This window comes from Lolium perenne, chromosome 2, assembly GCF_019359855.2.
Source record: "Lolium perenne isolate Kyuss_39 chromosome 2, Kyuss_2.0, whole genome shotgun sequence".
Taxonomy (NCBI): domain Eukaryota; kingdom Viridiplantae; phylum Streptophyta; class Magnoliopsida; order Poales; family Poaceae; genus Lolium; species Lolium perenne.
The window spans coordinates 27,551,871-27,565,495 of record NC_067245.2 but is presented as its reverse complement, the minus strand read 5'-3'; positions in this window follow the sequence as shown (position 1 = coordinate 27,565,495).

Sequence of the window (13,625 nt, the reverse complement as noted above, 5' to 3'; positions counted from 1 at the left end):
AACCGTACAAATATTCAAATCCTATAGTCAAATCCTACATAACTCCTATAGTCAAATCCTACATAACTCCTATACAAATTGTACGAATCAAAGGATATGATTTCCCCCCTATATAGCTTGTTTGATTTGAAGAATTGAATCCTCCAAAATTTCTATGTATTGTTTTCTTATACTAGTACAACCCTATGGGATTTCTAATAAGAGGTTAGACCTCTTGGAAAAATTCATATGCATCTGTGACAACTATGCTATGCACTCTCAATCTATATAGAAATTTCCTTTGTCTTTCCTATGATACCATCACGCACCTAGCTCTACCAATTCCCGTAGATTTCTTTCCCGTAGGATTCAAGGAGGCATATGTCATAGCGATTCTCCATTATTCTATCATATGAATCTAACATGCACTCTCAGTTTGAGTGATGCAAAGTGGCCACTATAAGATTTATTTAGTCAGATTAATTGGTCATGCATACACTAGTTGTTTTCTATCTTTCCTACACATGTCAATTAGCGAAATTTATAAGTAAAATCCTAAAATTCAAATAAATTGCTGAAAATTGGAAATAATATTACAGTTGTAGCAAATTACTAAATCGATCCAGAAAATATGTACATGGCTTCAAGAATCTTTTTGCCGAACTGAGTAGTCCGTAAATGATGTCCTTGGAGTAGTTTGTGAGTTAAAGAACGTCCATTTCGTCAAACTGACAAGGCCTTTGATTTGACAAGAGAACACTAATATTTTGGACCTGAATCAGAGTGGTAAAGGCGTACAGCTCGATCAATGCAATGGTATGATGGCTATGCAGCTATACCTATATAGGAGTAGACTACTAGTAGACTTTGGGCCACAGAGATTTGGCTTCCGCGGCCGACCCCGAACAAGATTCTTTTACATTGCCCATCTGTTCACTGACATTGAATCGCTGAAACTTGGGGTCCGCCTGTGTCAGGACCAGCCTGTCAATGGCCCAAAGTCTTATGTGCTCCCGCCCTTTGATTTTGGATGGACGGACTAGATTGCCCAGTCCCATCGCTGTGCTGTTCGTTCCCTTTTTCGTCCTCCTCGCCGGGGAACCCTCCCGGAGAGCTCTCTACACCGACCCCTTCTATCCCCACCTGCTTGTCCCTTCCTTCTTCCTCCAGCGATTCATCCATCGTTCAACAAGTTGTCTAAGAAGAACATGAAGAAGTGTAAGAAGAGGAAGGAGGCGTTGTTGTCTGAGACTAAATCCGCGGTGAAATCCATCCCGCTGAAAGTCCTGCAAACTCCGACTTTGAAAGTGTACCAGCGGCGCCGGCGGACAGGCATGTCTGCGCTTCCATCGCAAGCTCAGTCTGCGCTTCCATCGCAAGCTCAGTCTGCGCTTTCATCGCAAGCTCGATGCAGCCGGGCTTGTTGGGTCGGGGCGAGTAATCCAGCAAGAGTCCTGGTAGGTTTTTATCGCCATGTGCTTTCTTTGCCCCCATGAACGCAGATTACAGCAAGGCAAACAGATCCAACTATTTTTTTACCCGGGAGAACCAGCTATTTGACCGTCTTTCTTCCAGGGCCGCCCGTTCAAGTGTCGCCCTTCCTACCGATGCCGAGAAATCGACCGTGTTTTGCCAAGATGGTGGGTACGTAGCTCCCCGGTATGTTTCCATCGCCATGCCGAAGTTTCTCTGCCTTCTGGCTGGCTAGCGGATCAAACAATTTAACCGTCTTTCTTCCATGGCGGCTGGTTTCATCGCCATTCCTACCCAAGTTGAGAAATCGCTCGTTTCTCGCCAACCTGGTGGGTACGAAGCTCCTGGGTATGTTTCCATCGCCATCCCGGATTTTCGTTGAGTCCTTGCTGGCAGGCGGTGCCAACTAAACCGGCTATCATCTTCCAGGGCCGACGGTTCCAGGCTCGTGCTTTCTACCGCAGGATCCACTTCGTACTTAGCTATCGAGGACCCGTTGTTTGATGAGCACTTGTTAGCTCTCAAGAGCATTAATAATGTATGCACTATAATATACGAAGTATATCCATTGCTTTTTTTTTTCTTCCTCTTCATCTCCGTACTGCATGAGGGCTTCTTTAATTCGTAGGACTTCTATAAGAATTGTGTAGCATTTAGATCCTATGGGTTCTTCCCTACATTAGTTGTTTGATTTATAGAAATATATCCTATGTTTGTTCCTTTTTTCGAAATGGGGGACATATCACAGCCTCTGCATCAAAATGATGTATATGGTTGCTTTATTGCTTTCTTCAGTTCATACACAAATTATGACAACTTCTCACGGATCAACTAGAGTCGACACAAAGATCCACCAACGAAACATAGAAAACAGCAGGTGCCAAAAAGGCAAAAACACATCAGTAAGTAATTCTATGAGGAAGCGCAGCCACCACTGGCTGTAAAAATCCCGTGCGGCTGTCTCTAGTCGGTTGCACCCGGACTCCCTGATATCCTGCTGATCCTCGGGCTGGAGATAAGAAACATACGGATCTAGTGAATAATCATAGGGATAACCTGCAAGAAGGGATGAGATTTGGGTTTATTAAACACGACTTCATTTTGTACATTCCAAAATAGCCCATAAAATAGCGCATACACCCTCTCTAATGTATACAAAATCCTATGCTTTTCCTAATCTTATGATTTTCATATCATGTGAATGAAAAAGGATCCCTGATTCGTTACTGGTGAATTTTTCCATGCAGGAAGGGATTATGAGATTAAAGGGCCACAACACCACCCTTCAGAACAGAAACCTCAAACTCTTGCATAGGTTTGGTATCCTGAATGCGAGAATCGAGAGACGAATGCTCGAGTCTCGGGAGAGGAGCAGCCGGTGCACGTGTGTGCATCTTCGGCCGTGTATATTTCCATTGCCGTGCCGCGATTTCATCGCCTCCTTGCTGGCTGCCGGATCCAACTACTTAACTGTCTTTCTTCCGGGGATGGCGGGTCCATACTTGAAGAGGTTCCTCTGGACAAGGACTTTGCAGCTCTCAGGCATATTGAAGAGGTTGGCACTCCATTTGTTGATTTCTCCCCCCTCATCTGCACTCTGCATACTTCATTGCTGTTGAATTTGCAATGCAGGATGTGATAACACGATTCTCCATGGCTTGGACCAGATCAAGGGCCACAACACCATCTTTCATAAGAAAATCCGCCACCTCGTGGGCAGGGGCATTTTAAATCGTGCCATATCGGCGGAGAATGCCCGTTCCGAGCAATCTTCTTTTGATAAACGGTACTCAGACGTTCTCGCGGAGTGTAAGAAGTTGAAGAAGGAAGTCGAGGAACTACGCGCCCAGCCACCGATGAGTGTGGTCACTGACAAGGCTGGTCAGTGTGATTGCAACTGTGTTGTGAAAGTTTTCAACAGAAGTGGAGTTGCATGCTGAACATGCGCAATATTTCGAGACGAAGTACTTGAAAGTTCGCACGAGTGCGATAAGTTGAAGAAGGAAGTCGAGTGTCTCCGCTCCCAGCAGCCAACTATTGCGACATCAGGAGACCAGGGTGTGCTAATTGCAGCCAGAATTTTGGAATCGATGAAAAGTTGAATTTGGCTTTGTTGTGCAATATAGCAAGACCTGTTCCTCCTCTGCCTTCGTCTTTTGGCATAATTGCTTTGTCTTCAGTATTGACTCCTGAATGATTCGTATATTTCTGACGGTTTCTGAATTATGTACAACTTTTGTAATATTGGTCAAACTAGTTTTGACCAGGGTTTGTGTAGGGTGGTTGAATTTTTTTGGTTGGTCCAAATTGTGTTGTGTGGTCCAAATGTGATGTATCATCACACCACCATGTGCCCCGCCACCCCCAGGTTTTGGTAATGCCATTCTGATACATGCTTCATAGAAGGAACATACATTTTTTCCGTTAGGGCATGACAATTTTGAAAAATTCAAACAAAAATGGGAAGAGAGAATGGTAACATCATTTTCCATGTGATGCCCCTGTGCCAAATTTTGGTTCATTTTAAGAATGTAAGGTGACAAATTACTCGAGGAAGCTAGTTGGAGTAGACGGGCATGACCGGATTGGCATAGGGGATTTATTTTTTGAAGGATGTTATTTTTCATGGACAATATCTGACATAAACAATAAAATGTTAAGGTCTCATATTATTCTGAATGATTGTGAATTACTTATGACGTTTGGAAGTATTGGTATACGTGAGAATCGAGTACATGCACGACTTCACGCGTCCACAACTAATCGGCCTCATCGGCGGGCGCGTCCACAACTAATGCCATTCGATACAGAGTCAGAGGCTATAAAATAATCGGCCTCATCGTCTCTCGCGAGCTCGTCCTCTCCCCTCCCATCAACTCACCGCACCTCCGAGGCATCGACTTCCTCGTTTCCAACCGCAGCAGCATGAAGACAGGTCTTGCGTACGAGGCGGAGCAATCGGCGTCCGCTCGCGCAGAGGATGCCTCTGCGGTAGTGGCCGTCGCGGCGGGTGAGGCTTCACCGGGCACCCAGGCCGCTCGTCTCCTCTGCTTGTCTGATTCTTCGACCTCGGTCGAAACGGGCGTCCTGGCCGTCGAGGAGAAGGTGGATAGCAACGCCGTTGCTCCCGCCGAAGATCCGCAAGGCGTTGCAGGCCACCACGGCGAGGTCTTCCTACACCCGGTCTTTGGACGCGGACCTCGACCCCTTCGACGATTTCGGCCCAAACGTTCAGTTCCAGGAGGATGTCGAGGGTGACGACGAGGAGGTACTGCTCTTTTACCGAAACTGTCCCGATCCTTTTTGTGTCATATTACTGTTCGCGTGGTTTGCATGAACCTGGTTCTTGATTGATTTGATCCCCTACCTTGTTCTTGTAGACGTACTTGATTCTACGGTTCGTACGGTCAGATTCTAGTTTAATTTCGACTAATCTGCCATGTAGTTGGCTTGATTTGTCATATAATTAATTTATGTGTTCATACTTAGTGGACTTGCAATTGTTGTGGCTTATGTTCATTGCTGTTCATAGGGTTTTCTCGTGATTTAGTATGATTTCTTCTGCCATTTACTTGTTCTACACATTTAATTTTAGGGTTTCTAAGGTTTGCTTATGATAGTGCAGTATTTATTCGATCTTTCATTAAGCACCTGATTATTATGTACTTTATAATTCACGGGAATATTCGATGACATGGACGACAACAAGGAGCGCAGGGACCGGAAGAGCCGCTACGTTACGAAGCGGTGAAGGGTGGTGAAATTCGTTTCCGCATGCGCGGGGAGCTATTTTGCCCATTCTGTGGCAAAATCCTCCAGAAGGACATCCGCAGCCTGATCCAGCATGCGACGGGTGTAGGCCTAAGTACATCGGGGAAGCACCGCCCTGCAACCAAGGCCAAGCACGCAGCATATGGCCTCTTCCTCTAGAATTACGTCTTGCCTGGCTTGTTCCCAGTCAACGCCCCTGCTGCTGGCCCTCATGCTCCACAGTCCCGTTTTAAAGTTCATATGTGTAATCTTATTCCCTTTGGAAGTTCAGTATTAAACTCTACTAGTACAACCGTGGTGGTCTTGTGATGGTAGTACTCTTTTGATGCATTTGTGATGTAGTAGTACGAAGTACTAGTATTTTTTTTTTTTGAAATGGTATAGTACTATCTAAGAAAAGTACTCCCTTCGATTCACATTCATTTTACACCAAGAAATATGGATCAGAGTGAGGGAGTAAATTAAACATGGCATCTCGTGCATGAAGCTTGACATATCGATCAGGTTGGCTAGAATGGCAATACAATGCTGCTCATTAGGCAAATGCATGCCATGTAAAGAAGTCTATACTGACATAAAAAAGACTACATTGGGGATTAGAGTCAATTGGGGCATCTACAATACAGAAAATCTTGCTTGTAGCTGATTTTGGCTAAGAGGGTTTTACTCACATTACACGTGCCACTTTCCTTGTCTGCAAAACAAGTTCCAATAAAGGAAGAGGAAAGAAAAGGACATTGTGGGCGAGATTGAACACCTTTTTTATGTGTTAAGCTGAGGCCTCGTTTAGCTGAGGATTTCGACTTAGGCCTAACAGCTCAGCACACCCACAAATAAATCTCCTTGCGCGCACCACTGTCGGCAAAAATAACAAAATTAGCACGCAAGATTAAGAACGAAGTGAATTTAATTAACTTGGTTAGCTTTTCAAGCAATATATTCAGAGAAAGAGCACACATGTTCGGCTCGAAATAATCGTAAGAGAAGAACAATAAATCTAAGGCACCCCACTTCATCGGAAGAAGGGCCGCGACAACGCATGGATTCATACCTTGAGTCGACGCTGGCTCGTAGAAGGGCGGCCGCGCCTCGAGGATGCCGGCGACGTCTCCACCTCGGTATCACATGTGACTGCTTCTCGACGGGCGGTGCGCCGCGCCATGTAGAAGATCTATCAAAAGAGGAGAGCCCGATGACGCTACTGACGCCTCAACCTTGATAGCACCGGCCTGTTGCTCCGCACTGAGATGCGCCACATGCAAGATTTAGCGGATGCGCCAATTTCAGAGATATGTCATGATCGTTGTAACAAATTTCACCGTGATGATGATTTGATCCTGCACTCGGCCTTGAACACAAGTACTAGTACAGTCTCACAATTTTTTTATCATTATACTTTGCGAGATTTAGCGGATGCGCCAATTTTAGAGATATGTCATGATCATTGTAACGAATTTCAACGTGATGATGATTTGATCCTGCACTCGGCCTTGAACATAAGTACTAGTACATTCTCACAATTTTTTTATCATTATACTTTGCGAGATTTAGCGGATGCGCCAAATTCAGAGATAGATCATGATCATGGTAACACACTTTTCAATGTAATGATGATTTGATGTTGCACTCGACGTTGAACATAAGTCCTAGTACGGTCTCACAATTTTTTTATCATTATACTTTGCAAGTTTTAGCGGATGCGCCCATTTTCAGAGGTAGATCATGATCATGGTAACAAATTTTAAACATGATGATGATTTGATGTTGCACTCGACCTTGAACAGAAGTACTACTACTGTCTCACAATTTCTTTATCATTATACTTTGCCAGATTTAGCGGATGCGCCAAATTTAGAGATAGATCATGATCATGGTAACAAATTTTCAACGTGATGATGATTTGATGTTGCACTCGGGCTTGAACATAAGTACTAGTACGGTCACTCAAAATTTTAGCATTATACTTTGCAACGGATGCACCAATTTCAGGTGCATGTCACCAGATCTGTGTCCGATGATGATCATGGTAGTAACCGATGTTCAACTTGATGATGATTTGATTTTACAGTCGGCCTTGAACAGAGGTACTAGTATGGTCTCACAATTTTTTATCATTATACTTGGACCTTAGCGAAATTCAAAATCTCATAGCGGCAAAACTTCCCGCCCACAAAATACAAAAATTTCACACGCTTCCAAATTCCGATTCTACCCTGATGTCTACGGGAGCTTCTATTCTTGTAGACAGTGTTGGGCCTCCAAGAGCAGAGGTTTGTAGAACAGCAGCAAGTTTCCCTTAAGTGGATCACCCAAGGTTTATCGATCTCAGGGAGGAAGAGGTCAAAGATATCCCTCTCAAGCAACCCTGCAACCACAAAGCAAGAAGTCTCTTGTGTCCCCAACACACCTAATAGGTGCACTAGTTCGGCGAAGAGATAGTGAAATACAGGTGGTATGAATATATATGAGCAGTAGCAACGGTGCCAGAAAAGTGCTTGCTGGCGCGTAGTGATGGATGGTGATATAGCAGGCAGTAGAAACGCAGTAAAACAGTAAACAAGCAGCGATAGCAGTATTTAGGAACAAGGCCTAGGGATCATACTTTCACTAGTGGACTCTCTCAACATTAATCACATAACAGAATAGATAAATGCATACTCTACACTCTTGTTGGATGATGAACACATTGCGTAGGATTACACGAACCCTCAATGCCGGAGTTAACAAGCTCCACAATTCAATGCTCATATTTAAATAACCTTAGAGTGCATGAAAGATCAATTCGACTAAACCAAGTACTAACATAGTATGCACACCGTAACCTTCACACTATGAAAGGAGGAATAGATCGTATCAATACCATCATAGTAATAGTTAACTTCATAATCTACAAGAGATCACGATCATAAACTAAGTTAAGAACTACATGATGCACACACTGTCCACTTTACATCATGCAGGAGGAATAGAATACTTTAATAACATCACTAGAGTAGCACATAGATGAATTGTGATACAAAACTCATATGAATCTCAATCATGTAAAGCAGCTCATGAGATTATTGTATTGAGGTACATGGGAGAGAGATGAACCACATAGCTACAGCGGAGCCCTCAGCCTCGGGGGTGGATTACTCCCTCCTCATCATGGAGGCAGCGATGGCGGTGAAGATGGCGGTGGAGACGGCGGTGGAGATGGCTCCGGGGGTAATTCCCCGTCCCGGCAGGGTGCCGGAACAGCGACTTCTGTCCCCCGAATTGGACTTTCACGATGGCGGCGGCTCTGGATGGTTTTCTCTGTTTCCGTCGAACTGGTCGATGTTTTTAGGTCAGGGACGAATATATAGGCGGAGAGGCGGCGCAAGGAGGCGGCTGGGGCCCCCACACCATAGGCTGGCGCGGCCAGGGGGCCACCCGCGCCGCCTTATGGTGTGGGCCCCCTGCTGCCCGCCTCCGACTCTCCTTCGGTGTTCCGGAAGCTTCCGGGAATTCTAAGACTTTCGGTGTTGATTTCGTCCGATTCCGAAAATATTTCCTTACTAGGATTTCTGAAACCAAAAATAGCAGAAAACAGCAACTGGCCTTTCGGCATCTCGTCAATAGGTTAGTTCCGGAAAACGCATAAATATGACATAAAATGTGAACAAAACATGTCGGTATTGTCATAAAATAAGCATGGAACATCAGAAATTATAGATACGTTGGAGACGTATCAGCATCCCCAAGCTTAGTTCCTACTCGTCCTCGAGTAGGTAAACGATAAAAGATAATTTCTGAGGTGACATGCTACCAACATAATCTTAATCATACTATTGTAAAGCGTATGAGATGAATGCAGCGATTAGAAAGAACGTAAATGCAATGAGTAAACAATTGAATCATATAGCAAAGACTTTTCATGAATAGTACTTTCAAGACAAGCATCAAATAGTCTTGCATAAGGGTTAACTCATAAAGCAATAAATTCATAGTAGAGACATTGAAGCAACACAATGGAAGATTAAGTTTCAGCGGTTGCTTTCAACTTGTAACATGTATATCTCATGGATAGTTGTCAATGCAAAGCAATATAACAAATGCAATAAGCAAGTATGTAAGAATCAATGCACAGTTCACACAAATGTTTGCTTCTTGAGGTAGAGAGAGATAGGTGAACTGACTCAACAATAAAAGTAAAAGAATGGTCCTTCAAAGAGGAAAGCATCGATTGCTATATTTGTGCTAGAGCTTTTATTTTGAAAACATAAAGAGAGCATAAAAATAAAGTTTTGAGAGGTGTATGTTGTTGTCAACGAATGGTAGCGGGTACTCTAACCCCCTTGCCAGACAAACCTTCAAAGAGCGGCTCCCATTTTATTTTATTTTTGGATGGCACTCCTTCCAACCTTTCTTTCACAAACCATGGCTAACCGAATCCTCGGGTGCCTGCCAACAATCTCATACCATGAAGGAGTGCCTTTTTATTTTAGTTTTATTATGATGACACTCCTCCCAACCTTTGCTTACACAAGCCATGGCTAACCGAATCCTTCGGGTGCCGTCCAACAATCACATACCATGGAGGAGTGTCTATTTTTGTTAATTAATTTGGGACTGGGAATCCCATTGCCAGCTCTTTTTGTAAAATTATTGGATAAGCGGATGAAGCCACTAGTCCATTGGTGAAAGTTGCCCAACAAGATTGAAAGATAAACACCACATACTTCCTCATGAGCTATAAAACATTGACACAAATCAGAGGTGATAAATTTTGAATTGTTTAAAGGTAGCACTCAAGCAACTTACTTTGGAATGGCAGGAAATACCATGTAGTAGGTAGGTATGGTGGACACAAATGGCATAGTGTTGTTTGGCTCAAGGATTTGGATGCATGAGAAGTATTCCCTCTCGATACAAGGTTTTAGGCTAGCAAGGTTGTTTGAAGCAAACACAAGCACGAACTAGTACATCAAAACTTACATAAAAGACATATTACAAGCATTATAAGACTATACATCGTCTTCCTTGTTGTTCAAACACCTCACTAGAAAATATCTAGACTCTAGAGAAACCACTCATGCAAACCAAATTTTAACAAGCTCTATGTATTTCTTCACTAATAGGTGCAAAGTATATGATGCAAGAGCTTAAACAAGAGCACAACAACTGCCAAATATCAAGTTATTCAAGACATCATACCAATTACTACATGTAGCATTTTCCGTTTCCAACCATATAACAATTAACGAAGCAGTTTCAACCTTCGCCATGAAAATTAAAAGCTAAGAACACATGTGTTCATACGAACCAGCGGAGCGTGTCTCTCTCCCACACAAGTATTTATTCAAACAAAAACAAAAATAGAAACAAACAAACAGATGCTCCAAGTAAAGTACATAAGATGTGACCAAATAAAAATATAGTTTCAAGAGAAGGAACCTGATAATTTGTCGATGAAGAAGGGGATGCCTTGGGCATCCCCAAGCTTAGATGCTTGAGTCTTCTTGAAATATGCAGGGATGAACCACGGGGGCATCCCCAAGCTTAGACTCTTCACTCTTCTTGATCATAGTATATCATCCTCCTCTCTTGACCCTTGAAAACTTCCTCCACACCAAACTCGAAACAAACTCATTAGAGGGTTAGTGCATAATCAAAAATTCACATGTTCAGAGGTGACACAATCATTCTTAACACTTCTGGACATTGCCCAAAGCTACTGGAAGGTAATGGAACAAAGAAATCCACCCAACACAGCGAAAGAAGCAATGCGAAATAAAAGGCAGAATCTGTCAAAATAGAACAGTCCATAAAGACGAATTTTAAAATGGCACCAGACTTGCTCAGATGAAAATTCTCAAATTGAATGAAAGTTGCGTACATATCTGAGGATCACGCACGTAAATTGGCATATTTTTCTGAGCTACCTACAGAGAATTAGGCCCAGATTCGTGACAGCAAGAAATCTGTTTCTGCGCAGTAATCCAAATCTAGTATGAACTTTTCTATCAACGACTTTACTTGGCACAACAAAACACAAAACTAAGATAAGGAGAGGTTGCTACAGTAGTAAACAACTTCCAAGACACAAATATAAAACAAAGTACTGTAGCAAAATAACACATGGGTTATCTCCCAAGAAGTTCTTTCTTTATAGCCATTAAGATGGGCTCAGCAGTTTTAATGATCCATTCGCGGGAAATAGTATTTGAAGCAAAAGAGAGCATCAAGAAGCAAATTCAAAACAACTTTAAGCCTAACCCACTTCCTATGCAAAGGAATCTTATACACAAATGAATTCATGAAGAACAAAGTGACAAGAATAAGAGGATAAAACACGAGTAACTTCAAGATTCTCAACATAAAGAGGGGAAACTTAATATTATTAAGATGCATATAACCATATTTCCCTCTCTCATAATAACTTTCAGTAGCATCATTGATGAAATCCACAATATACCCATCACTTAAAACATTCTTATCATGGTTCATATGCATAGAAGTATCATTAAATTTGGCATAAGAAGAGTTATTCTCATTAATAGTAATTGGAGCAAGATTATTATCAAGAATTTGAACATGGTAAACAAGTTGCGTATTAAGGGAATTGTTTTTGGTAATCCAATCATGACTATGACAAGTTTCATAAGGATAGTTAGAACCTATATCATAGCATTCTTTATAATAATCATCAGAGATCGGAGGCACAGTGTCATCATAGGAAATAGAATAGTTATCTTTCACAGTCGGTTTATCTGTGTCCACACCATCATTGTTATTAGAAGGAGATGTATCAAGAACATAATGACCAGTAGCTAAAGGATTTTCAAACACCTCTTCCCCAAGCTTAGAGCTTTCTATATCATTATGAGAGGAAGCATGGATAGCACTGACACTATGGCAATTATTATCATTATCATTTTCAGAATTAGTTTCCCAGAGATTTGCAATATCAAAAGTAGTGTGCTCATTCAAATCATGATTGCTAATGTATGTAAAGGGCATAGGAAGATCATCGTATTCAGATTCATTATCAAAATAATCATTAGGAGCAACATACTTACGGTTACCTAGCGTTATCTCATTCACGCGGGGATACGTCGTTACCTCTTTCTTTTTATTCTCCTTCTTCTTCTTCTTCTTCTTCTTCGCTTCCTTCTCCTCGTTCCCTTCTTTAGGAGGAAGAGGCTTGAAGGGTGGCTTGTCTGCATAACCTGATTTACTTTCAGAAACAATAGAAGAAACTTGGGAGGATCCCTCCTTTTCATTAATTAGTTGAAAACACACAGCGGTCCTATCATATTTTGGCAAGGTGTCATCTTCTAAAATATTTTGTATGTAAGTATTTGTATGGCTATTATCAATGCAATAAGAAAAACACCCATGCAGGACATCATCAATATCAAGATCACTCATATGTAACAAAGAGATTTTTCTCGACAGTTCTTCACACCCCAAAAATAAAGTAAGTTCATCATGTTGATTAGGAGTAATTTCATCATCACAATACAAATTTGCAGCACTCATTGGGTTCAAATTATCATTGGAGGAGCATTGAAAATTAAAATGACCCACTTCATGGCAAACTTCACAAATAAAAGGATAGAGGGCACAAACTTTTTTACCAAGATCATCTAGAGCCCTAAACCACTTTCTAGTTTTTTCATTAGCATGATGGATACAATATTCATCTTTGATTTGATTAATTCCACAAGGTCTATGTATTCCACAAAAATTAACATGCTTATAGGAAATAGCATTCTTAGGAGTTTGAGCATGCTTATTGCAATAATTAACAACAATTTCATTCTTCATGCAAGCCTCTTTAAAAGGTTCATGATATTTATCAAAATTCTTTTTAGGTAATTCAAAATGAGAAGCAAAGGCTTTATAAAGATTTGCAGCAACTTGAGAGTCAAGACCATAAGTAGCACTCATATTTCGAAATTTATCGGTATCCATAAAAGCTTCAATGCATTCATAATCATAATTTATACCTGACTCTTTACCTTTGTCGTTCTCCCATCCTTCAGCGTTGTCCTCAATCCGATCAAGAAGATCCCACCTAGCTTCAACCTCCTTGCTTGTGAAAGATCCCTCCGAACATGCGTCCAGATAGTCCTTATGTTGTCCTGAAAGCCTCGCATAAAAATTGTTAACAATAACATTACGGGGGAGCTCATGAATGGGACATTTGAGCATTAGTGATTTCAATCTCCTCCACGCTTGAGAAATACTCTCTCCATCACGAGGATAAAAGTTATAAATATAATTCCTATCAATATGCACTTCATGAGGAGGATAAAATTTAGAATAAAAGAGAGATGCAATTTCCTCCCAACCAAGAGAATGACTATTCTCCAACAATTTATACCAATGCGCCGCTTTACCAGACAGCGAAACAGAGAATAGCTTCTTCCTCA